The 27499-nt window shown below is 39.1% G+C and overlaps 2 long non-coding RNA genes across 3 annotated transcripts in view; both read left to right on the top strand.

Annotated features, from left to right (window-relative positions):
* LOC309664781 overlaps positions 1-27499 on the top strand; it is a 630188-nt gene that overhangs the window by 231076 nt on the left and 371613 nt on the right. The gene's annotated exons all lie outside the window — the stretch shown is intronic.
* Positions 9498-26656, top strand: LOC309664787. Its single transcript, XR_014266046.1, has 2 exons — positions 9498-11713; positions 12035-26656. It is a non-coding gene; the product is annotated as an uncharacterized lncRNA (long non-coding RNA).

Below are 27499 nucleotides of genomic sequence, written 5' to 3'. Positions count from 1 at the left end.
TCATTTGTTAAATGATTTCTTAGTAGCCTGAAAGCAGTTGGTGTACGTGTATGTGTTTCTCAAAAGTTATGCATCTTTCTCCTAAAGTAGTTTATATACTGAAATAATATGTTTAATTATTTACTTATCTTTTATTGAAAATAGATCAAGTTGCAGTCCAATTTATTTAAAAGGAAAATTTGAGAGATAACTAAAGCAAGAGTGACACCCAAAGTTAAGCTGCCCACTGAAACAGCACTCAAAGAGATAGAGTCCTTATGAACAGCATTTGAGGACTCATCTACAGTTATTTTCTGCCCTACAGATGATTTCCTGATTTAAAGAATGCAAACATTTCATAAAAAGACCCACAGCCCATTTTTTGCATACGGATCCTACTTTTCTGCTGATATATAAAACTGGGGAATAGGATAGAATGGAACTGAATTTGTACATTTTGTCTACCAAATTTGTAAGCCACATTTTGTTCCAGTGCTTTATGATGTTATTGTGCTCATCTCAAAGTTGGATGCCTACTGGGGGAAAAGAGGGATCGCTAAGAGTATTTACATTTCCATCTTTTATTCTAACAATTTTCGTAATGATATCGCCAACGTTCTACCAGGCTGAACTTTTTCTTAACACATGGCTTTGGGTGCAGAGCATCCCATAGACAGAAGGAAATAGGAAAATTGCTAGAGGGCAATCCACCTGGCCTGAGGATCAGGTTATCTCTGTATTCACTTTGCTAGGGCACTGCGCAGCACTTGGAACACAGTAAATTATGCTTAATAATTGTTTGTTGAGTGAGAGAACAAATGAATAAATCACCTTACAGAACTTTGCTTTCCATCATTGAACTCTAAAGTCTAGTTTGCTTTTTTGTTTGCTATGTTAAGTACTCGGTACCTTCCCCTCCCTCAGTACCTCTTCTCATAAATTTAGCCTTTTCCTAACAAGAAGCAACATGATTTTCTAACCTTGTTTCCTGAACATTTGGTTTTGCTTTAGAAAACTTATTCCTCGACCCATCTAGCTGCTGTCTTGGCCTCCTGACTTTTATGTCACTAGTTTGCCTCCTTTGAGATCAGAAATATTTAAATCCCAGCCGTATCAACACAAAATATTGTCCTCTACCTATCCTCTCCCCATCTTCCAAGAGACTAACTTGAAGATGTTGCCAGTCATGACCAATAGTTTGTATTTCAGTAGTTGGAGGTTTGTTTTGTTTCATTTTTCAGCATTCCCAGAGTATATTCCCTTAATTTAATGCATTTAGGCTTCTTCTTCAACTTAAGCATATGGTAGTGGTAGGGGGGAGGGAAAAAGATGAGGGCAGATATTTATGTCTGTGCCCAAGAAAAAATGCCCAAGCAAAGACTCTTCTCCTTGTTGCTCATCTGCAACCTCGAGCCACACTTCCTTACATCTTGTCACTATCTGTACATATTGCTCTCAGCATAATACCATTCCTTCTTCTCTTCCCTTCAAAAACTCAGTAAATACTAACTCTCACTATAATTATGGGCACTCCTTTAGTAGAAAATATGAATTTCTAAGACATGACAGTTAACAGTTGTTACTTATAATATTAGAGCAAAATAATATATTTCATAAACTCATGTGTCTTTCAAAAGGGAGTAAGTTGAGTTAGCTATTTATTCAGCACCCCTGGCACTACTTTCTCTGGTATCCTCTGCTTCTGTGCTACAGGCTTTGATGGTTTGTAGTGACTTCTATGGTTTTGCTCCTCTCAAACGTCCAACAGTTGTGTGAAACTTTAATTCTCTATATTTTAAAAAAAGGCCATCATAATTAGGATCCATACAATATTGTCTAACTGTATTCTAATGTATATTTATACTTGGAGTGGTTCCAGGGAACTAGAACATCACATATAAGAATTTGGGATTGGTTTGGTGATTTGAAGGTAGCAATTGAACATTGCTTTGCTATTAGAAAAATTAAACTCTGTAGTCAATGGCATGCAGTAACAAAACCAATTACTTATCATCTGTAGCTGCTGGAATGAAGTGCTTATGAAAGGAAAGACTGTGGAAGACCAATTTTTTTTTTTTTTTTGCAGTAGAATATTAGGGTGGAATTATGAAGTGGAATACCTTCTTCTGACTGTACTGTAAAGCTTATATACAGCCCTCAGATAATGACACAGTCAGAGAATTAGAGCTAATTTGACTGTCCTAAAAACACCTTTTATTTTATCTAACTAGGAGGGTTGAGGCTTTTGAAAATTAAATCCTAATTTTGATCACATAAGTAACTGAGTTACAATGTAAATTGGATTCAAAGCCTTATCTGGTCTCTTATTTAAAAAATCAGGGCATTTATCAGAATAGAGTAGAATTCTGAGAATTAAATAATATGTTCAGTAAGTTTATATGAATATATAACATTTTTGCCCCAACAAGTTTATATGAATATTTTTTGTGTTTGGTTTACTTGGGTTGGTATGATGCATTATATTTAAGTTCTTTGAACACTATGGATCCCCGAAAAGTGTCTGAATGACTGAGGCTTTGTAAATTAAGGGACATTTGTGTGAATAAAGTGATTTGATGGTTTTAACAAGGCCAGATTTAAGTAGAACAAGTACAAGACTCAGAACAGTACACGACTTTGCAACCAGTCCAGGTTGCTGTTAAAATCTCCCATTTGGGCAGAATCACATAATAGATCCGATAGTGTCTGAACTGGTTTATGGATACTGTATGGAGCATTTAATAACTATTAGTAAAATTACAGCTCAAGGCAGCACCCTAGAGTTATGGAGCAAAGTCCTGCTCTCTTATACAGAAAGATATTCTCCTTGTGAGAATCAGTTCCTGACCCACTACCAAACCCTTGTATGGACTGAACTCCTGCCAGTAGGATACATGCAACCCGAGCTGCTCACAATGTAGTGGATGGATCTAAGTCATAGAATCGGGCATGCAAGGCAGCTTTCAGTCACCAAGTGGAAGTGACATACATGAGATTTGACTCAAGTCGGACATGAAGACATAAGTAAGCATCATGTACATGTGGCTCAGGTTTCTATGAAATATATTCCTGCTCCATTAACATCTATCTCTCCTTCAACTCATACTTTATGGCCTGATGAGTAATTCCCTATCACTATCTGAATGTGAAAGGGAAAAAAAAATGGCCTGGTTTATAGATGATTGTGCATGATATGCTGATGTAACCCTAAAGTGGACAATTGCACTATTAAAGCTTCGCTTAGGGGTGGCATTGAAGAGCGTAGGGGGAGGGAATTCCATCAAATGGGCAGTCTTGTGCTATGCATCTGTTGCTCACTTTACATGAAAGAAGATATGGCTAGAGATATAGATCTAAATCAATTTGTGGGTAGTGATAAACATTTGGAAGAAACACTATTGGAAAACTGGTGAAGATGTATGTCAGTGGACCTCTCAAAATGGCAATGCATGGAGATATCTGTATCCTCTAAGAATATTCACCAAAAGGCATCCTGTCCCAATGTGATTTTCAATAGGTGAAAAAAATGACAAGCTCTATATACTTTCAGTGGATTTATGAACAATGTGACCAACCGTAGTGATAGGGATGGAGGTTTAGTCACAGGATCAACAGATATAGATTACCCCTAGATAGGGTTTTCTAGCTATCACCACAGTTGCATTTCCAATCTCAGAAACCAGTGCTGAACCCCTGATATAGCATTATTCTCCAGGGCAGGATAGAACCAGCCACTTGAGGACAAGATAATTAATTGGATCTCTGCAATCATAGAGATGGCAGCAATTTGTCCTCACTGGAATAGATTCTTATTCTGGGTATTCTTATTCTGGGTATTCTTATTCTGGCTTTCTCTGTTCTAGTCACTTCTGTTTGCACTTACTTGAATTGTTTACAATCAAAGTGTCCAAACAACACAGCTTTTGACCAGTGTACTCATTTAACAGCAAAATAAGGGAGGCAGGGTGCTTACATCCCTAGAATTCACTCACTGACTGTATCAGACCTTAACCAGTAGCCCAGTGGAAACAGTGAAATGGTGTCATGAAAGCTCATTTGTGGTAATTTTTGAGTAACAACATGAAGAGCTGAAGTATTGTGCTACAAGTGAGGTGTGTTCTCTGATTCTCTAATATGTGATACCAAAAGCTCGGCCTCTGTGCACTGTTGCTGAATCGAATCTCAGAGACGGAGTTTTGGGTGAAGGAAAAGAAAATAGCTTTATTGCTTTGCCAGGCAAAGAGGGACACAGTGGACTCATGCCCTCAAAACCTGTGTGTCCCAACCTGTGAGGATTTGGTGAGGAGTTTTATAGCAGTGGTTCAAGGATTGGGTTGCTGATAAGATTAGGGTGTGTACAGGGCCTGCACTCCTTTAATCTGGTCTCAGGTAATCTGTTGATGAGATGGTCTGGAATCTGGCCTCAGGTGGTCTTCTCTGGATGAAGAATGCTAACATCTTTCATTTGTTGGGGGTTTTAGTTCTGTAAACAGCTCAAAGATATTGTTATGTGTATACCTTTAGGTAGAACCAGGACCCTGCCCCAAGGCTGCACTGTTGTTTCCTGGCTGCTCCTCCCTTGTCTCTGCATCCCCTCCCTTCCCTAATTAGCAGTTCTTTGAATCTGCCCTTTAGAACTCAGGGAAAGTCATGGAGGCTGGAGTCTGTTCCCTACAAACAAGGAATGGGGGACACAGAAAGGCTTCTGTGCCCAGGAGCCCCACACAGTCCTGCTCAGTTGCATATGTGGTTCCATTTCTCCTGTAGTAGGAAACAAACAAAACAAAAAACAAACAAACAAAAAAACATGATCTGGGAACAAAGGATGGAAGTGAAGGTAGCTTCTCTCTTTATTGCCCCTAAAAACTCAAACAAAATTTTTGCTTTCTGTCCCCACAATTTTGAGTTTGCTCGTTTAGAGGATCTAGTAACAATGCTGTTTCCATCAGGACACAGAACAACTGTTCCACTGAATTGGAGCCTGAGATTGCCAACTGGTCACTGCGTTCTTTCTGACACTGACTGCACAAGCAAAGTAGTGGATTACTCTACTGAGTTAAATGATTGACCCAACAGGGCATGGAGGGAATGGTCTGGAACTCAGGAGGTTGCTTAGAACACTTTATAATACTTTGTGTCCAATAGCAGCATTTAATGAAAGGCTACAACCAATTATAGGCAGAACCACTAATGCCTCAGTTGTTTCCTGAATGACAGTTTGGGTCACCCTAAATAGTAGTCAACTGAGATGCAAGTTCAGGGCAAAGGAAACATGGAGTGGGCAGATGAGGCAGGGATTCTGGCCATATGACTGCTTGCAGAAATGGACATGGTAGTAATTATTAATATTTTCCTTGCTTGTTTCATTATATATGCATTTTTCATATATCAACAATTTTCCCTCCCCATATTATTTATTATAAGCTGTGTTATCAATGTTAACAGTAATTAATGCTATAAATTTAATGCTAAGTTACAGGATAACAAAGGGAGATCTTGACTGTGCTAGAAAATGAATTTTACCCAAAGGTGAATACAGGAACATAATGGAATTTACATCTCGACCTTTTGGGAAGAGGTGGGGCAGGTCATCAGTTGATCAAAGAATAGTTCCATCATGATAGATAAAAGAAGGGTGTTCTTTTTGTTGTTATTCGAAAGTTTAATTATGTCTGAAAGGGTCAATATGGATGTTGAGTAGGCCAAAGTGCATTGCAGAAGAGATGCTGGAAACGACACTTCCCAGAATCTGCTTCCTTATAAACTCACAGATTCTCATCTGTTAATAAGAGGCACCAGTGAGATTTCGAAGCTAGAAGAGGAAAGGCACCAGAGGGAGTAGGAGAGAGGTGACCGGGGAAGACCATATGTGTCAGGTTCAAAGCAACTGTATTATACTCAGAACATATAGAATGGCTTCTGTTTTCCTTACTGAAGCCTGACTGATTCAGTGAGAAAACAAAGCAAAAAAATTCCCTCCTCTGGGTTAAGAATAAAATGATTATTCTTCATCAGCTTTCCTCCAGTCCAAACCCTGGAGGCATTGAAATTTGTGACCCTGGAATGCACAATAATTTATCATGGGTGATAAAAATGGCTTAAACTAGTTCTCTGCCCTCAAGCAGCTTTGGAAACAGAACATATACATTAAGAGAAAATAAAAATATTAAGTACCATGACCTAAGAATGAGATGAAGGTATAGAGGAAATCTCTCCAAAATTTCAAGGAGGTAGCCCCAACTTCTCCTTCTCACTTCAGAGCCTTTGCAGGAACTTTCTCCGCTGCCTGGGGACGGCTTCTTTCAAAGGCCAGCCCTTTTCCAGTCTTAGGATGTCAGCTTCAATGTCACTTCTTCCTAGACTGACCACTCGATCTGAATTAAGTTTTCTTATTCTTTTTTGGAGCACCCAGTTTCTTTGCCTTCACTGCGTTAATTACCCTTTGAAATGATTTCTTTATCTCCATATCTATGTGCTTAGCCTGTATCTCCTCTACTAGGCTGTAAACTCCGAAAGGGCTAAGGTCATCCATGTCTTTTTGTAAACTGCTTCATATCCAGTGCCTAGAGAACAGTAGATGTTCAATAAACATTTGTTGAATGAATAAGTTTTTAGTGAAGCAGAGACAGTAAGGGACGGGTGAAAACAAAAAATCTTCTCAAAACAGAAAGACATTGGTATTTGATTCAGTGATATCAGTGAATAATGTGAAATAATGATAAGGGTTTGTTCCTTCACTCCCTGTGTTCTGAGAAAGCAGAATGGTGGCATTCCAATATTTACTAAAAGATAGACTGTCCAGGGAATAGTCCATATAGTCTTCAATTTCTCTTAGGTTGTAATTCCAACTGATTGTATTCATAAGCCTTCATTTTTACATAGTATCTATAAAATGAAAGTATTTTATATGATATTTATAAAAGAAAAGTTCTCAGGTGCAATTAAAATAAGTATATCTGATGGGACTACACATGGAATTATTTAGCAACAATTAATGTTTTTCAGAAGGCTTTTTAAATAGAAATCTTTGCCTAATAAACAAAAAAACCGAAGTAAAACGATGTTTTGATCATTTCAAGACATACTGTAAACACTGTGAAAAGACCTGCCTCCTTGTTTTTTTTGTTTGGTTGGTTTTTTTGGTTTGTTTTTTTAATAAATTTATTTTTTATTTTTGGCTGCATTGGCTCTTCGTTGCTGCACATGGGCTTTCTCTAGTTGTGGCGAGCGGGGGCCACTCTTCATTGCGGTGCACAGGCCTCTCATTGCAGCGGCCTCCCCTGTTGCGGAACATGGGCTCTAGGTGCACGGGCTTCAGTAGTTGTGGCACTCAGGCTCAGTAGTTGTGGCTCGCAGGCTGTAGAGCACAGGCCCAGTAGTTGTGGTGCACGGGCCCAGTTGCTCCGCGGCATGTGGGATCCTCCCAGACCAGGGCTCGAACCTGTGTCCCCTGCTTCGGCAGGCAGATTCTCAACCACTGCGCCACCAGGGAAGCTCCCTGCCTCCTTGTTTGAAGCTACACTGATCAGTGCATTGACCTTTGTCTGGAACTGCATTAACCTCTTTCTACAGTCGAGAAAGTTGTTGAGAGCTCTGCTATTTTTCTTCTTTAGAAACTTTCATTACGATACAAAGCATTTTTTGGCAGGTTGCATTATTTCCATTCATACTCAGAGAAGAGAGAACCATGTCTACTTCTGCATGTAGTACATAAAGCTACAGTTTGTGTAATCCAAAATATAATGTGAAAGGACTCTCTGACGTATTTAGACCCAAAGCAAATTTGCATAGTTCTCACAAGCAGGGCTTGTGCTTACATTATGTGCATCATTACATTATTTATAATAAGCTGCATGCATTTAATATTTAGAGAGAGAAACGTCTACTTGTTCCCTACTAATGGATTCTCCCATGAAGATGAAATTTTGTTTTGATTAGATCAAACTCAAGAATATTTAAGATAGGAAGTCCTCTGTATTACTGGATTCTAGTGGCCCTCTCTGTTTAAATCTGGACATTTCTTTTTAAAATAATGTGATAGTATTTCTCTTACCTTAGTTAAATGAGGTATTACATATTCAGTTAACTTAAAGTCTAGATTAAAACTAATTAAAGAATTCAAAAATTGCCATTTTAATTCTTTTTTTAGTATACTGAACCACAGGTTACCTTACTGATGTTGTTCTAGCCCCTTAAGTTTTACATCTTCATCATTTGAGCAGAGAGCAAGACTGGCACGATCGTATCAGGAAGAAAGTGAGGTTATTTGGAGCAGCATCGCACCACTTCTAATTAACTCCCTACCTTAAGGCCACTTCCAGCGCATCAGTCAACTGCTGACAATTTTTGTCATGTAACAAACAACTGCAAACCCTTCCAAGCCATTTACCAATAAGCATTCATTTCTCTCACATCTAAGTGTGCTGGGGCAGCTCCTCCAGGCTGCATTTAGCTCCATGGCTCTGCAGGGGCTCTGCTCCTAGCCTGTTTAGTCTGGGGCGCAAGAAGAGGGAGAGAAACCATCCAGCGGAAGCTGCTTTCACAGCAATGACGGGAGACCAAGAGGCACACTGCAAACAGACAAGGCCTCTCAGTGCCTAGGTTTGGAACCAGCACGCTATCACTTATGCCCAAGTTCCTTTGACCAAAGCAAGTCTTTGGCTGAGCTCAAAGGTCACTGAAATACGGTTTGTACTTTTGTGGGAGGAAATGCAAAGTTGCCCGGAAAAGAGGATGTGAAAAAAGCAATAATAGTTCAGTCTATCACTGCCAGCAACCACTGACCTTCAGTATCTTCAACCACCTGTTAGGCCTTAGGTATGTAGTGTCCAAGATGATTTTCTCTGTTAAAATCATGGCAACCCAAAATGCTTTGGATATGATGGCAGGAACAGCAGCAGTGACAACATAAACTTCACTCTACAGAAAAACAAAAATAGTTCAAAGGTTAAAATTAATAATGACTTAACCTGAAATTTAAAAATTGGTTAACAAAATGCCTAACATAGAATTAACTCACATCTCAGTGGGTGTTAAATTGGAGATAGGAGAGCCCAGAAGAAATAATCCTCAATTTTATTCCCTTAGTCAGCCTGAAACATCCATTTGCCAGCAAGGTCCTATAAGAGACATATTTAAAGATATTTCATGGTTAATTTTACCTGTTTTTAGTTTTATTTGTTTATAGTTTCATAGCTAAATAATCAGGTGTGTTTTTGAGGATAGTTCTAATGGCATATCCAACATAATAAAATTTTTTAGGATATTACTAATGATACAGAAATTTTAAATTGTGTTATTTAAGGTAACACACCTACTCAGTTTCTCATATGGCTTGTGAGCGGTACTCATTTGTCTGCGAGTGTGGGTTAGCTTCAGAAACTTTGCTCAGTGCATTTCTCTGCAGTCCTCTGGAATATTCTCATCCTCTTTTCCCTTTTCTCCTATGGTTGCCAGCTATGTAAAATGAAACATCATGCTACTCAGAGGGTATGAGTAGCAAATGCTACTCATTTGCCCATCAGAGGGTATCATGACAAAGATGACCAGACATTTGTTGAACCACTAAAGCAGTACACTAACAATACCCAAAGTATAAACTCATTTTAAAGACTAAATTCTGTTCATTTTCTAAATTTTTTTCTGTGAACATTTTACATGTTATCTTTCAAACTGCAGTATAAGAAACCAACAAAGAACATTAGCTTATTTATAAATTTCTAGTGTTCAGTATTCAATGCAGATTTTTTTCAGCTCTGATAGAACTGGGGTTATAGGGCTAAAACCACTAACCATCTTTTCAGCTACATCATATTCTTAGTACTGCTGTCACTGGTCTCTGTGTGAGAGACTAAATATGTATTTTTACACAATGCATAAACTCTTCTACACTTGTTTCTTCTGATGGAAATTCTAGAGCAAAACTGTTGTTCATAAGGTCAAAGTTTTGTCTTGCTGCTGTTATTAATTTGTTCAGCCAGTCAATGCTGATACTCAGCTGGTCTACACCAGTATAACCATGCTGCCTATGAAAATTTTAAAGGATTTATGTAACAGCTGGTAACTAGGAGCTGTCATGAGCCCCTGTGAGCCCTACTTCTCTCAAGGAACCCCTCAGTTCTGAGAACATGGCAACTAAATGGCCCACCTCTGGCATTCCAGTGACCTCCGGGACCCTTTCCTGCACTAACCGTATCAGGCACCTATGCTCACTGGTCAACTCCCAAGCCATACCAGATTTTCAGTATTTTTAATATCATCGTTATAGCCATGGGGAGAAAATGTTTCATAATAATGTGATCTTAAAAAGGAAATAGGAAAAGAGAGACTGAATTGTAGGAAGTGGTAAGGTGGTAGTGAAAAAATCACAGTGGATAGGCACACTACTGTTGAAGTGAGACAGTGTTCAGTTCCAACCCAGGTTCTGTCACATAATAGTTGTATGTTCTTGGTAAGAATTCAACCACACACTGAGCCTCAAGCTTCTCATCTTTAAAATGAGCATGATAAAACCCATTTCGCCTGGGATAATATTTGAAACATGAGGTAATTTTTTTTTAATTTATTTATTTATTTTTGGCTGCATTGGGTCTTCGTTGCAGCGGCTTCACATTGCGGTGGCTTCTCTTGTTGCGGAGCACGGGCTCTAGGTGCGTGGGCTTCAGTAGTTGTGGCACGTGGGCTCAGTAGTTGTGGCACACGGGCTTAGTTGCTCCTTGGCATGTGGGATCTTCCCGGACCAGGGTTCAAACCCGTGTCCCCTGCATTGGCAGGTGGATTCTTAACCACTGTGCCAGCAGGGAAGTCCGAAACATGAGGTAATGTTTCAAAGGGCCTGACTCCATTGTAAACAATTAAGAAATGCCATCTATAATCATCACTGTGTCCAACATAAAGGAGCAAGTAGAATTTGCATCCTCATACTTCTGATGCCTCTCCTTCAATCAGCGCCCTGACACAGCTGCCGTAACAAGCACCGACAGCAGAGGGGGCTTCTATTCGGCTCTGTAGAACTTGGCATCTAAGGTTGATGGAAGACAAAGAAAACCCTATTTACTTCTCCTAACTTGCTACAGGGTATTGGCAGTCTGGTTGTCTGTGGGTAGACTTAGTATCTTGATTAGCTCTCCTGAGAATGCCTCTGGAAACTGTTAAATGAAGTGGGAGGTGGAAGACTGGCTAATACCTATGGTGGCTTCAAAATAGTCTGCAGAGGTCTGGTTGCTCAGAATTGTGAAGTGTTCGTTATTGACAATCACAGGCAGTACAAGGCTGAGTTTTGAGTGACTTTAGATTCCTTTGCTGTTCCTTATGGGGATGAATGATTTGTATGTCTAATCAATGAATGGCAAAGACATGTTCTTTAACAAGATTAATGAAGCTTGCCTAAAGCATTTTGTATGCTAGGCCCAATGGCATGGCTTCCTTAGAGACTTGCAGTTAATGTTTCTGGAATGCTGGCCCCAGGGAGCACTAAAACCTTCTTTAATACCAGGAGAAATTCCAGATTAGGGGCATAAGTATGTCTTCAGTTCCCTCTGATATATAATCTCAGAATTTGGATTAATCCTGAACACTATGAGAAAAAAATTTTTTTTCCTTTGTTTCCCTTTTTATCTTTTAATTGTTGATGATTTGGATAAGACTTGGATGACTTCTAGACCTAGTACCTCCCCTTAAGAAATCAATTCTGACCCTATGCTTTTACATTAGGCTAACAAACAATAAAGGCAAGGTTTTTTCTTTTTGTTTTTTTTTTTAAATTATTTATTTATTTATTTATTGGCTGTGTTGGGTCTTCGTTTCTGTGCGAGGGCTTTCTCTAGTTGCGGCGAGTGGGGGCCACTCTTCATCGCGGTGCGCGGGCCTCTCACTATCGCGGCCTCTCTTGTTGCGGAGCACAGGCTCCAGACACGCAGGCTCAGTAGTTGTGGCTCACGGGCCTAGTTGCTCCGCGGCATGTGGGATCTTCCCAGACCAGGGCTTGAACCCGTGTCCCCTGCATTAGCAGGCAGATTCTCAACCACTGCGCCACCAGGGAAGCCCCCAAGACAAGGTTTTTTATATCTTTGCTCTGAGGAAATTCTGGACTATCATTTTCCTTACCCTGATGTTCCTGACTTTCTGCTCTTTTTCTAATCATGGTCTGGTTTTATCTCCCTTTCTCAGTCTCACACTTATTCTTTTCAATCTGACTGTGATGAACACAAATCTCAGTCTGTAAACACAGAAATGTACTCTCTTCGTTTATCTATAATTGAAATTATTTTCTTGGATGTTGTATTAGTTATTTATTGCTGTGCAACAAATTACCCAAAATCTTAACAGTCAACAGCTGACATTGATTATCTCACATAGTGTCTGAGGCTCAGGAACCTGGGAGTGCCTGAGCTGGGTGCTTCTGCCTCAGGGTCTCCCATGAGGCTGCAGTCAAGCTGTCAGCTGCACATGCAGTCTCCAATTGACCAGGACTGGAAGATCTTCTTCTGTGGTTACTCATGAGGCTGTTGACAAGAGTCAGTTCCTCATCACATAGGTCTCTCCACAGGGCCATCCTTCACCATGGCAGCTGGCTTCCCTCTAGAGTGAGCAGTGAGAGAGACAGCAAGATATCTTTTATAGCTTTATCTCAGAAGTGACGTACCATCACTTATGCTTTATTCTGTCAGTCACGCAGACCAACCCTGATACAGTGTGGAAGATGACTATACAAATGATGGAGGTGGATCATGGGGAGGCCACAGATATTTTCCCTCCCCATTTTGCTAGATATAGAAACTTAATTATAGTCAGTGGAAGCTTTCCCCCCAAGCCCCATTCCTGGAGCTGCATGTAAATCTTTACATAGCAACACATCTAGGGTTTTTTTGTTTGTTTGTTTTTTGAGAGGGTGGAGTTAAGGGGCCGGTATATCTGGTCTTTGGTATTGTTATATATCCACCCTGAAAATTGATGACAAACTATTATAGACATTGCTAGCACATCTCCCACTTAACATCCATCAGAAGTGTGATCTGTTTGTGCCCCCAAAGATTTACTCATCTCCCTTTAAATGTATTAGGACACTGCTAAGCACGCCTCATTCCAGATGGAGGGTGGAGAGGCTCTAGACCTGCACTGTCCAATATGGTAGCTACTAGCCACGCATGACTGTTGAGTGCTGGTGTATGAAATACACATATATTTTGAAGACTTAACTGAAAAAAGTAAAATATCTCATTAATAGTTCTATGTTGATTACATGTTGAAATAATAGTTACATTGAGTAAAATAAAATATTATCGTTAATTTCATGTTTTTAATTTATTGTTTTAAAATTGGCTACTGGAAAACATAAAATTACATATGTGGCTAGCATTTGTGGCTTACCTTACATTTCTAATGGACAGTGCTACTCTAGACACTTGCATGTAAGATGGCAGTATGAAGGAAATGCCTTCCTATCCAATACAAGAGCCTCAGTTGTCCCTTCAAGGCAGTGTCTGGTGAAAGAGAGTAAGAAGGATCAGAGTCGAGTGAGAAAAATCAGAAGTAAACATCATAGAGTCTGAGGACAATGGTGTGTGTAGCAGATACTGTCAACACCTTGCCCATGGGCCTCAGCACTCATCATCCCATAAACACTGACTGCTTCTTCCTGAAAACACTCAAACACTGCCTGAAAAGTGTTCTCATAGCAGGGATATCCTCAACTTACAAGTATGGAGGATGGAGGGGCTGTGCATTAAATGTCCTTGAGAACAGCCTTCAACCAAGATGCATGGAAATTGATGGATACATGTCCCAGTTTCTTTGCACCTCTTGTGGGATTATTCTGCGGTGGGTTCTGCATCTTCTCCCAGGGTCGTCCCAGATATGGATTCCCAGTTGCCTGTAACAGTAACCAGCCCACTAACATACCTTGTTAAGATTTTCTTCTCTTCCTATTCCTCTACTGGTAATTCCTGGGGTCACTTCCCAGACAAACTTCTTTTGCTCAGTCCTATTTGTAAGGTCTGCTTCTGGAGAAATCCAACCTAAGACAGAATGTGTATGATATGTATGTGTCTTCATGTAAGAGCATACAGGCGCGAAAACAGCCTAAACTATTTCCGTTTAGTGCCAGTGTTCATGGATAAACTTGACGTCATAATTCTCCATGAGTGTTTTCTTAGTATACTTGCTATCTTGTCCTCTGGTTCCGCATTCATGTCTCACTATTCTGTCCCTGCTAATGCCCTAGCTCCTCCCCTCAAAACCACATCCTCTGAGTGGCTCTGTTCACAAAGCCCTTAGAGTTGCCAAGTTGGGCCATGTTCTAGAAATATAGGCCATATGTGACAGCCTAAAAGTTTTCCTTCTGACATTTGTAGAAAGGAAAATCAGCTTCCTTCCTCTGAAGGTTGCTTGAAAATGGCACTTTACCTTCCAGCATCCCCATATTGTGACAAGTTGATAAGCACTCTGTTTTCACCCTCCAATTTTCTCCATCATAAATAGTTTCCATTTGTAACCCATGTGCGCAGTTTCACCTAGAAGCGGGGAAGAAGGCACACTGCCCTATTTTAGCTCAGCAGGGCCGGAGCATTGGAGAAGATGAAAGGTCAGAGTTACCCACCACAAGTGTGTCTGAATGATGGTGCTGACAAAATCAGAATGTGCTTTCCTGGGGAACGCGGCCCTTGCAATATACAGGCCAGGCTCTCTCAGCATCTAGGTTGCATTAAAGCAAGCACAGTAATAATAACAATAGAGAATAATAACAAGAGAGAATTTACCATTTCTGGTAGGTCTAGTGCTTTCTAGGCTATGAAACACTTTCCCAAATATCTTCTCCTTTGATTCTTTCAACAACATTTTGAGAGAAGCAAGAGTTATCATGAATATTCTGGTGATTTCTTTGGCACTGAAATCATACCCATCCATATTCTTGTAATAGCTAATTTGTAATACCCAGCTTTATGGCTTTAAGGACACATCCAGGGCTGGTGGAGCGGGTAAAACTGTGTGCAAGTATCATCTGATATGAGAACACTCAGTATTTGCAACATTAATTTCCAACAGCGATTTGACTAGTTTAGCTCATTGTACCCCAATCCCTAACTATTTTCTTTATCTTGCTTCTGTCCATAAACTATACAGATATGACCCACTTGCTTAATTTCTTAATCAATACACTAATCCTTGCCATTAGCATAGAACTTGATTTGGAAAGTACTCTGGGGTAATAGACTCCTTGGTTTGGTCCCAAGACTGCTTCCCAAGTATTGCCAAGAGTTGACATTCTTTGCCAGTATGGCACAGATTTTCAGGGGAAGCTGAAAACCGATAGACAAATGTTTTGTTACCATGTTGTTGTTTCACCCACTTCTTTGGAAACACTACAGGAAAATACAAACAGATGTGTTGGGAAAGCGGCACTGTCAGAAGGCTAAGTTCTATGGTAGGAAAATGCTAAATAAATGATTGAATAAATGGACAAAAGTGAAAAAGACCTTGATATGTCACATAAGGTGGGAATTAGTGTACCATAAAATGATGCTGTGCTACCAAGCGAGGTGAGTTCAGGACAGTTACCAGAGAATCCAGGTGTCAGTCAGCATTCCTGGTGGATGTATGTGGCTTCCATTTATACAGAGGACATAGTGCTGTACTAGAATGTAAGCTGCAGAAGGACCAGACTTTGTGTATCCTGTTTCCCACTGTATCACCAGCTCCCACACAGTGTCTGGCACAGAGAGAGCATGCACACGTTTTTTAAAAATAAATGAGTACCTAAATGATTAAACGAACTTGGCATCTAGTCTATAGTAATTGCATTTCCATTCTGAAGCTATTGGTGTCCTAGAAAGAAAAATATAGGCTTGTTGTCAGGAAGAAAGTTGAACAGCCCCTTTAAATGTTCTCACGCCTCCACTAATGAAGCAAAGGAAAATTCAGTTATGTTTTGTATTTCCCAGTCAAGACTGGTCTGGCCACAGGGCCGAATGATATTTTTAAAATGCAGGGGAAATAACCCACCAGTTTAATCTATACAATGCTTAGCCCAGATACCCTCTACATTAACAATATGGTGCAAGAGAGAGTCTGGGGGTCATTAGAGGACCTGAAAACGCCCTGCAATATGTTTGTACAAGATTAGCCCTCCATCGAAAAGATGTATTCATTCCCGATATGGCCTGTGTCAGGGTTGCTGGCCTTAATGCATGGAACTTTTCCAGTTCATCAAGGCAAGCATGCCCAGAGCTATTTTCTAGGTTTGAAATAAAAGAGCAAGATGTGGTAAGCCTGAAACCTTTGTTACTATTTCCATTCCCCTCTTCTCTCTCTATTTCCTGCTTGCTTTTTCACCCACCTGTTTTTCTCTCCTTGCTCAGTAAACAGAGCTGCCTATATGGCAAGCTGTGATAATCTTCCTCACCCCGCTCTCCATCCGTGCATTTGGCTTTGGTTTTAATACCAGCGAGTTTCACATATTGAAACAAAGGCAGCCATTCTTCTCCATTCACTACGGGCTCCACTCAGAGCTATTTCCTTAAAGATCTGAATGAATCCAAAATCTAGCTAGTGCTCCCCTAGTGTGGCTTGTATACTTTCCTTCTCCTGTCCTGTCTCTGGCTAGCCAACTCTATTTTCTTGTCAGTGCAAATCTTTGATTCTGGTACTAAAAAACTCTGTGTTTTAACTGAAAATACTCACTGGTATTTTGATTTTAATTTGATACTGTATATTTTATAACTGCGTTCAAAGAGATGGGAAAAGAAATACATCCAAAAGCTATCCACTCAGTAAGGGACATGTTATGCTGCAGAGGCCAGCCACACAGACATCTTAACACACAGAAGTTTGGCTCATGCTACATGCCTGTCCCCAACTGGCAGGGAGTTCCGCCCATCAGAGTCATTCAGAATTCCAGGCTGGCAAGTGGGCCACCATTTCAAATGTGGGTACTCCAGCCAGCATCTCCAACGTCCCTGGCCTCAGTCCAGGGAAAGCTTGAACTCTAGAGCGGTGCTTTTCAAACTTTAATTTGAGTGAGCTCACCTGAGGATCTTGTGAAAATGCCGATTTTGCTTCAGGATATCTGGGCAGGGTCTGAGAGTCTATATTTCTAAGAAGAGCTTCTGCCATTTTTTCCGTAGCAGAAATCTAACCGGGCGATGAAATGTTCTGGCCCAGAAGTACAGTTTCATTAGGCACATGCATCCTCCCAGCCACAAGGGAGCTGAGAAGTACAAGCCCATCACACCCTCAGACGAGAGAACTGAGAATATTTGGTGAACATCCAGAAACATTAACATGGTTATTTATATAGCACAGAAGTAAAGTGAATACTTTTTTTTTTTTTTTGCACACTTTGTAAGCTAAACTGGTCAATGTGTTAAAATGTTAATTAAAAAATTGGCGGGGATTCTTAATACCAGGATGTATATCAGACTTAGTCATGGGGACTTTTTAAAAACACAAATATCTGATAATTCTAGGGTAGGTATGGTTAAGGCTTGGTTATCTGTAATTTTTCTTTTCATAAACTGCTTAGGTAATTCTCAAGGCAGGATTGAAAAACATTGAAACACTAAGCATTTCTGAAGGTATAAAAGCACAATTTGAAGAATGCTTTTGATCATTGATATCCCCCATCACACAACAATAAAGCATACCATAAAAGCTGTGGTATTTTAATTATAATAGAATGTAAATATATGCCTGTGACAACAAACATTTCTTTCATTTTTCCCCAATTAAAAAAAAAAATCTTTTTTTTTCTTTTTAAATTACTGTTAATACCTAAGGGATAGCTTTCCATTTAGGGAATCACCTATAGCACATTATTCAAATTGCTCAAATATGAAAATGTGTTACCCAAAATGCTGATTCATTCAAGTTTGTGAGATAGTTGAAAGAAAGAAAGGCTGTCAAGGAAGGCTGGAAAGCAGGGAAGGAAGGAAGGAGAGGAAGGAGAGGGAAGAAGGAAGGGAGGAGAGGAAGGAGCTGACGTATGGCCCAGAACCACAGCAGTCGAGGGAAGACATTGAGCGCAGACCCTGGGATCACCTAATAGGGAACTCAATCTCAGATTCAAGTTTTAATGATTTATGAATATCATTACAGTGAATCTCCTTGTGCAAGTTATTTAGCCTCTCTAAAACTCAGTTTTCTAATATTTAAAACGAAGAATATAACTACCTCTCAAACTGTTGTTAATTAAGCTAAGTGCGAAAAAATGCAAATCTCTTAGCACAGAGGCTAACACATTGTTATCCATCAGAATGGGTAGTTACTGTTTTTGTTGGCGTGATAGGAAGGATCTGGCTACAATATTGCTCTGACGGCACTGGTAATAGAAAAAATACCAACCTCTTTAATTTCCTTTGGAACTCTACTGTATATACAAAGGATTTACCAGCATCCCTCGGTATCCCCGAGGGATTGGTTCCAAAATCTACAGATGCTCAAGTCCGTTATATAAAATGACGTAGTACCATGAATGCAGTCGGCATCTATATCCACGGGGTTCCCATCCTTGGATTCAACCAATTGCAGATTGAAATTTCACAGTTGAAAATCTGCAATCGGTTGAATCTGCATATAGGAAAACAGGATACAGAAGGCCAACTGCATATTTTCTTTCAATAGTCTGTGTCATCGAACTGTGGTAATATTTGGAGTTGTGTTGCTATTAACATGTACAAAATTAATTAAATGTAGGTTAGATTTGCTGAGCTTCCCAACACGGTGATTTGGGTGAAGGCTATACAAGAGAAACAAAAAGGGTGTAAAGGGAGAAATTATGTCATGATGAGATCTGCTTCATCTCTGTAACACTGTGGTTAGGAAAATAGGCTCTTAAATCTCAAAGACAGACATCTGTCACTTCCTAGTTACGTGGCCAGAGTCAAGGAACTTACCTTATCTAAGTAAGGGTTTCTTCTTCCATAAAGTGGGTGTGAAAATATGACTACCATAGAGATGTTGTTATGCTGTTGTTATTTCCAGTATTGGCTGAGGGAAAAAAAAAAGAGAGGCTTAAAGAGCTTCTGTATGATATCACATAGGTTTTGAGCTAGCTTGTGACCAAGGGAGCCTTAAAGTTCTCCTCAGCTTCATTAAACTTTAGATGGGCTTCTTTTTGACTCTAGACCCCTCAGTTCCCTTTACTTAGAGCATTTATGTTAGAAAACTTAGCATTGTAAATAATTTTGATGGAGCATCTCATGGCAGACCAGTTCTTCTGTCAAACCAATTAGAAAAGCTGGAAACAGTTTTTAAAAATCTGATTGGAAAGGTCAGATTGCCACTGAGTCAAATGGGAAAGAAGAGATCCTCAAAAGTGGAGAAGACACTTTCCCCTCAGGGTACCTGCCAGTTGTGGTCCTGGGATGGTGAGAGTCTGAGAAACAGGCAAAGGACAAGAACCAAGGCAGGTAAGCAGATGGGGTCTTGTCAATCACATGGGGCTGGTGAATAATTTTCATCTGGGATGGCCAAATAAGACTGGGGGATAAGGATCTCAGACAGTTCAGAGATGGGGGAAAGTGAACACGACACTGTAGACATTTTCCCTTTGAGGCATATACGGAATTCTTTTTATTTGTTTGTTTAATTAATTAATTAATTTATTTATTTATATTTGGCTGTGTTGGGTCTTCGTTTCTGTGCGAGGGCTTTCTCTAGTTGCGGCAAGTGGGGGCCACTCTTCATCGCGGTGCGCGGGCCTCTCACTATTGCAGCCTCCCCTGTTGCGGAGCCCAGGCTCCAGATGCGCAGGCTCAGTAGTTGTGGCTCATGGGTCCAGTTGCTCCGCGGCATGTGGGATCCTTCCAGACCAGGGCCCGAACCCGTGTCCCCTGCATTGGCAGGCAGATTCTCAACCACTGCGCCACCAGGGAAGCCCCGGAATTCTTAAGATGGTCATGATAAGAGGCTAAGAAGTGAAAACAAAAAGCTGCTACAAAGGAGAGTCGAGGTTTCAACATGCTCCGGTGGCTGAGAGAGCAGTCATTGGCGTTCACATTCTCCCAAGGAGGGGGCCCTAATAAACACTCCAGGCTCTCAGTTGGAACCCCTGTAGAGCTATATCCTGAGAATGGGGGAAAATTAAAGGCATCTCAGCCTAACCAACTCAGAATCAGATTGTACCTGACAGGATTGAGGTGATCTGCCTTCCACTCAAGCTTTCTCCCAGAAGACAGGTGAATTATTTATGGAGGAAGAGAATGTGGCCCAGAGATTACAATTTTTTTTATTGGAGTATAATTGCTTTACAATGTTGTGTTAGTTTCTGCTGTACAGTGAAGTTAATCAGCTATATATATAAGTATATAAGGATCTCCCTCTTGGATCTCCCTCTGGATCTCCCTCCCCACCCCATCCCACCCATGTAGGTCATCACAGAGCACCGAGCTGAGCTCCCTGTGCTATACAGCAGGTTCCCACTAGCCATCTATTTTACACATGGTAGTGTATTTATGTCAAACCTAATCTCCCAATTCATCCCACCCTCCCCTTCCCTGCCGTGTCCACCTGTCCATTCTCTACGTCTGCGTCTCTATTCCTGCCCTGCAAATAGGTTCATCTGTACCATTTTTCTAGATTTCACATATATGCGTTAATATACGATATTTGTTTTTGTCTTTCTGACTTATTCTGTATGACAGACTCTGGGTCCATCCACATCTCTACAAATGACCCAATTTCATTTCTTTTTATGGCTGAGCAATATTCCATTATATATGTGTACCACATCTTCTTTATCCATTCATCTTTTGATGGACATTTAGGTTGCTTCCATATCCTGGCTATTGTAAATAGTGCTGCAGTGAACACTGCGGTACATGTGTCTTTTTGAATTATGGTTTTCTCAGGGTATATGTCCAGTAGTGGGATTGCTGGGTCATATAGTAGTTCTATTTTTAGTTTTTTAAGGAACCTCCATACTATTCTCCATAGTGGCTGTATCAATTTTCATTGACACCAACAGTGCAAGAGGGTTCCCTTTTCTCTGCACCCTCTCCAGCATTTATTGTTTGTAGATTTTTTGATGATGGCCATTCTGACTGGCATGAGGTGATACCTCATTGTACTTTTGATTTGCATTTCTCTAATAATTAGTGATGTTGAGCATCTTTTTATGTGCCTCTTGGCCATCTGTATGTCTTCTTTGGTGAAAAGTCTATTTAGGTCTTCCAACCATTTTTGATTGGGTTGTTTGTTTTTTTGATATTGAGCTGCATGAGCTGTTTGCATATTTTGGAGATTAATCCTTTGTCAGTTGCTTCGTTTGCAAATATTTTCTCCCATTCTGTGGGTTGTCTTTTCGTCTTGTTTATGGTTTCCTTTGCTGTGCAAAACCTTGTAAGATTAATTAGCTCCCATTTGCTTATTTTTGTTTTTATTTCCATTACTCTAGGAGGTGGGTCATAAAAGATCTTGCTGTGATTTGTGTCAAAGAGTGTTTTTCCTGTGTTTTCCTCTAAGAGTTTTATAGTGTCCGGTCTTACATTTAGGTCTTTAATCCATTTTGAGTTTATTTTTGTGTATGGTATTAGGGAGTGTTCTAATTTCATTCTTTTACATGTAGTTATCCAGTTTTCCCAGAACCATTTATTGAAGAGGCTGTCTTTTCTCCATTGTATTCTTGCCTCCTTTGTCAAAGATAAGGTAACCGTAGGTGCATGGGGTTATCTCTGGGCTTTCTATCCTGTACCATTGATCTATATTTCTGTTTTTGTGCCAGTACCATACTGTCTTGATTACTGTAGCTTTGTAGCATAGTCTGAAGCCCAGGAGCCTGATTCCTCCAGCTCTGTTTTTCTTTCCCAAATATTGCTTTGGCTATTCGGGGTCTTTTGTGTTTCCATACAAATTGTAAAATTTTTTGTTCTAATTCTGTGAAAAATACAATTGGTAATCTGATAGGGATTGCATTGAACCTGTAGATTGCATTGGGTAAGTATAGTCATTTTCACAATTGATTCTTCAAATCCAGGAGCATGGTGTATCTCTCCATCTGTTTCTGTCATCTTTGACTTCTTTCATCAGTGTTTTATAGTTTTCTGAGTACAGGTCTTTTGCCTCCTTAGGTAGGTTTATTCCTAGGTATTTTATTCTTTTTGTTGCAGTGGTAACTGGGATTGTTTCCTTAATTTCTCTTTCTGATTTTTCATTGTTAGTGTTTAGGAATGCAAGAGATTTTTGTGCATTAATTTTGTATCCTGCAGACTTCCCTTGTGGTGCAGTGGTTACGAATCCGCCTGCCAATGCAGGTAACATGGGTTCGATCCCTGGTCCGGGAAGATCCCACATGCCGTGGAGCAACTAAGCCCGTGTGCCACAACTACTGAGCCTGTGTGCCACAACTACTGAAGCCTGCGTGCCTAGAGCCTGTGCTCCACAACAAGAGAGCCACTGCAATGAGAAGCATGCACGCCACAATGAAAAGTAGCTCCTGCTCACCACAACTAGAGACAGCCTGTGCACAGCAACAAAGACCCAATGCAGCCAAAAGTAAATAAATAAAATAAATAAATTGATAAAAAAAAATTCTGTATCCTGCAACCTTACCAAGTTAATTGATTAGTTCTAGTAGTTTTCTGGCTGTGTCTTTAGGATTTTCTATGTATATAGTATCATGTCATCTGCAGACAGTGACAGTTTTACTTCTTCTTTTCCAAATTGTATTCCTTTTACTTTTTCTCCTCTGATTGCTGTGGCTAGGACTTCCAATACTATGTTGAATAACACTGGCGAGAGTGGACATCCTTGTCTTGTTACTGATCTTAGAGGAAATGCTTTCAGTTTTTCACCATTGAGAATGATGTTGGCTGTGGGTTTGTCTATGTGACCTTTATTATGTTGAGATAGGTTCCCTCTATGCCCACTTTCTGGAGAGTTTTTATCATGAATGGTTGTTGAATTTTGTCAAAAACTTTTTCTGCATCTATTGAGATGATCATATGGTTTTTATTCTTTAATTTGTTAATATGGTGTATCACATTGATTGATTTGTGTATATTGAAGAATCCTTGCATCCCTGGGATAAATCCCACTTGATCATGCTGTATGATTTTTTAATGTGTTGTTGGATTCTGTTTGCTAGTAATTTGTTCAGGATTTTTGTGTCTATGTTCATCAGTGATATTAGCCTTTAATTTTCTTTTTTTCATGATATCTTTGTCTGGTTTTGGTATCAGGGTGATGGTGGCCTTGTAGAACGAGTTTGGGAGTTTTCCTCCCTCTGCAATTTTTTGGAAGAGTTTCAGAAGGATAGGTGTTAACTCTTCTCTAAATGTTTAACAGAATTCGTCTGTGAAGCCATCTGGTCCTGGACTTTTGTTTGTTGGAAGATTTTTTATTACAGGTTCATTTCATTACTTGTGATAGGTGTGTTTATATTTTCTAATTCTTCGTGGTTCAGTCTTGGAAAGTTGCACCTTTCCAAATATTTGTCCATTTCTTCCAGGTTGTCCATTTTATTGGCATAGAGTTGCTTGTAGTAGTCTCTTATAATCCTTTGTATCTCTGTGGTGTCAGTTGTAATTTCTCCTTTTTCATTTCTAATTTTATTGATTTGAGTCCTCTCCCTTTTTTCTTGATGCATCTGGCTAAAGGTTTATCAATTTTGTTTATCTTCTCAAAGAACCAGCTTTTAGTTTTATTGATCTTTGCAATTGTTTTCTTAGTTTCTATTTTATTTATTTCTGCTCTGATCTTTATGATTTCTTTCCTTCTACTAACTGAGTTTTCTTTGTTCTTCGTTTTCTAGTTGCTTTAGGTGTAAGGTTAGATTGTTTATTTGTGAGTTTTCTTGTTTCTTGAGGTGAGCTTGAATTGCTATAAACATCCCTCTTTAGAATTGCTTTTGCTGTGACCCATAGGTTTTGGATGGTCATGTTTTCATTGCCATTTGTTTTTAGGTATTTTTTTATCTCTTCTTTGATTTCTTCACAGACACATCACATGAAAGAGGAGGGAAACAGACAATAGAAACTGTTAAGGACTGAACTGTGTTCCCCCAAATTCGTATGTTGAAGCCCTGACCCCCCAATGTGACTGTATTTGGAGACTGGGCCAAGAGAGCTAATTAAGGTTAATTGAGGTCATGAGGGTGGAACCCTGATCCCATAGGGTTGGTGTTCTTATAGAAAGAGGTACTAAAGAGCTCACTCTCTCTTAGCCATGTGCAGACACTGAGAGAAGGAGCCATCTATAAGCTGGGAAGAAAAGTCTCACCAGGAATCCAATCAGTGGACACCTTGATCTTAGACTGCCCACCCTCCATAACCATGAGAAATACATTTGTTGTTTAAACTACCCAGTCTGGTATTTTGTTATAGCACCATGAGCAGGCTAATACAGAAGAATACCCACAAATAAGCCTGTTATACTTTTGATTTACAGTTTAGTATCAGTGACAGACTATAGGGTACCTCTGTTCAGATTCCCAGAGTTCTTTGTATGGCATCCTTCTCTCTGGTGTTACATCTCACAAATTCCAGCTGCATCAGCCTAGCCAAACTCTGATATCAGGCTCTTCAGTGAGACGGTGGTGTTCTCCTTGAGTTTCCCCTTTCTGCACTGCAGTCTGGAAATGCCTTCAAGAAGAAAGCTGGAAACTCATAGGGACAACTTAATTTGTTTCCCTTTTCTCAGTAATCGCAGCACCAGCCTACTTATCTCAATGTCTAAAAACAGTCATTTCATTTATTTGACCAGTTTTTAAGTTGTTTACTATGGGAATGCAACTTCTCTACTCCTTCATGGTCAGAAGATGAATTCTCCCTATTCATGTTAAAGACTTTTATCAAACCAGAAATAGTAATTTAAAAAAATATGATAAAACACATCTACAAAATGCCTCCAGCAAAAATCATTAGACTTACTATGGTTATCATTTCACAATATATTCAAATATGAATCATTATGTTGTATATTGAAATCAATATAATATGTCAATTGCATGTTAATTTTAAAATCACCTTGATGGTAAATTATTACATGACAGAGATTGAGAGAGAAGGACAAAGATTCCTTCTATAATTGCTTTAAGTCAGTATCATTTGGAGGTTCTTGTTGGTCCAATAAGGCAAGAAAAATAAGTAAATTCAAACACCTAGGAATAATACTAAGGAAAGAGATGCAAGACCTCCACATAGAAAAATGACAAAACAATTCTGACAAAGAAAAATTTTGAGACCTTCATAAATGGATGGGATATACTATATTCATAGATTAGAAAATTCAGAATTTTAAAAATACCAATTTTCCTAAATTAACGTGTAACATGTTCAATGTATTTCTAACTATAACATTGTCAATTAGTTGACAAGAATGGCAGAGAAAATCTAGATGAAGGAAAAATTTGGAAGATTTACCTCACCAGACATTCAGATTTATTATAAAGCTATAGTTATTGTGACAGTGTGGTACTTGGCAAAGAAACCACATAACAGAATGGAAATTTCAGAAACAGACCCACATATATACAGTCTCCTCCAATGTAGGTGGAGAAAAAATGGTTGTTTCCCCTTCATAAGTCTGAGTGTCTGGACATACATATATATTATTACTCAGAAATTCCCTAGTTAGGTATATACTTGACAACAATGTATCCAAAGTGCCCCCAAACACATGTACAAGAATGTTTATTCTAAGGTTATTCATAGTAGCAAAAAACTGGAAGCAGACCAAATGGTTATCATTAGTAGAATGTATAAAAATTGCAGTATATTCACACAAAAGAAATACTAAATTCATGAAGGGGAATAAACTGTTGATATATGAACAATATGAATGTAGCTCATAGGTGTATGCTAAGCAAAAGAAGCCAGTCACAAAATAATACATAATGAATGATAACATTTATATGTAGTTCAGAAACAGGCAAAACTAATATATGGTGATGGAAATCAAAGGAACAGTTACTTTTGGCATGGGGTGGCCAGTGAGGAGAGGTATGAGAAAGGCTTCTGGATGCTGGTTATGTTTTATACCTTCATTTAAGTGACAATTATATAAAAGTATTCATGGTCCTAAAAATTCATCAACATCTATACTCATAATTCTTATACTTTTCTGTATGTATATTTTTTCTGTTTGTATATTAGACTTCAATAAATTTTATCCAAGCACAAATATTACTCCAAAGATATTATGGTAGAGTAAATAAGACCTATATATAGAACCCTATACTATTCAGCAGCATATGTAAGCTATTAGAAAATTACAACTACATCACTGTGTTATAGTTGAGAATAGAAGAAGATTGGTTCTACTTTGGTGGAGGAGGATGGAATTGGGGATTGAATAAAGACTTTCGAGAGGAGATGAAACGTGAGATGAAACTGAAAAGAACAGGTGATTGACAGTCAGAAATGAGGAGCAGTAGGTCATTCTAGCAGGAGAAATAACATCTCCTCCTCAAAATTGGTTAGATATGTAAGAAAAGTTGACAGCAGTTTTATTTATTTGGATTATAATCAATAATGTGAAATTAGGTTGGAAAGGAATATTAGGGCTAGATTTTTGAATGACTTCAAATAACAGAGTAAGGAATTTGGATTTCTGTAGACACTGGGGAGTCATTTAGCATTTATGAGCAGAAGAAAGTCATGATCAAAATTATGCTCCAGAAAAATAAATCCATTGACCTCAAGATTATTGGAAGGAGAAGAGAATTGATGTAGCAAGAAAACATAAATGGATATTACAAAAATCTAATTCATTTTCATTTAGCAAACAGTTATTAAAGGTCTACTGACTGACTCAGGCAAAAATTAGTGAACACCTAAATTAGATCACTCAAGTGGGAGGGTGATAAGTGTCATACATGATACCTTTATTGAAGAACAATTTGAAAAATTGTTGAGTACGACTAATAAAAACTTATGGCAGTATATGAGTTAAGAATATATTCAGCTGCCGTAAACTTAAATCCCAGTTAATAGCAACCTAAACATATAGGAGTTTTCCTCACATAATAATATTGTAGGTAGATATTGCTAGTGTTGTTTCAGCTTCTGAGCAATACCATCACACCCAGGATTTTTACATTTCCTCCAACTTTCTGAGGTTTTTGGATTCCATCCTTTTGTGCAATACCTTTTGTATGGTCACAAATATCTGTCCTGTCTTCAACCCAGCTCCTTGATCAAGGAAGGTAAGAGGGAGGGAATTCTGTGAGATTTTTATAAGAAATAAAAGGCTTTCTCAGAGACGCTAATTGGATTTCCTCTAAGTTTTTGTTGCTGTGACTGATCACATGTCTAACCCCAGTTAAAATGGAGAGTATGAAAGTAGAGACTGAAAACAGGATCACATGATACACTGCCCCTCACAAAATGATGATCCTCTTATGCAACAAAAGCAAAAATTAATAATGGGACTATACAAAGCTAATGAACTCCTGCAAGGAAACAACAAAATGAAACCACAGAAGAAAAATCAACAAAATGAAAAGGAAACCTATAGAATGGGAGAAACTATTTGCAAACCGTATACCCTATGAGAGGTTAATATCTAAAATATGTAAATAATTCATACA

This window comes from Balaenoptera physalus (assembly GCF_965194825.1).
Source record: "Balaenoptera physalus genome assembly, chromosome: 7".
Classification (NCBI taxonomy): domain Eukaryota; kingdom Metazoa; phylum Chordata; class Mammalia; order Artiodactyla; family Balaenopteridae; genus Balaenoptera; species Balaenoptera physalus.
Note: the sequence above shows the minus strand (reverse complement) of the source record. Positions and strands in the feature narration are given on the sequence as shown.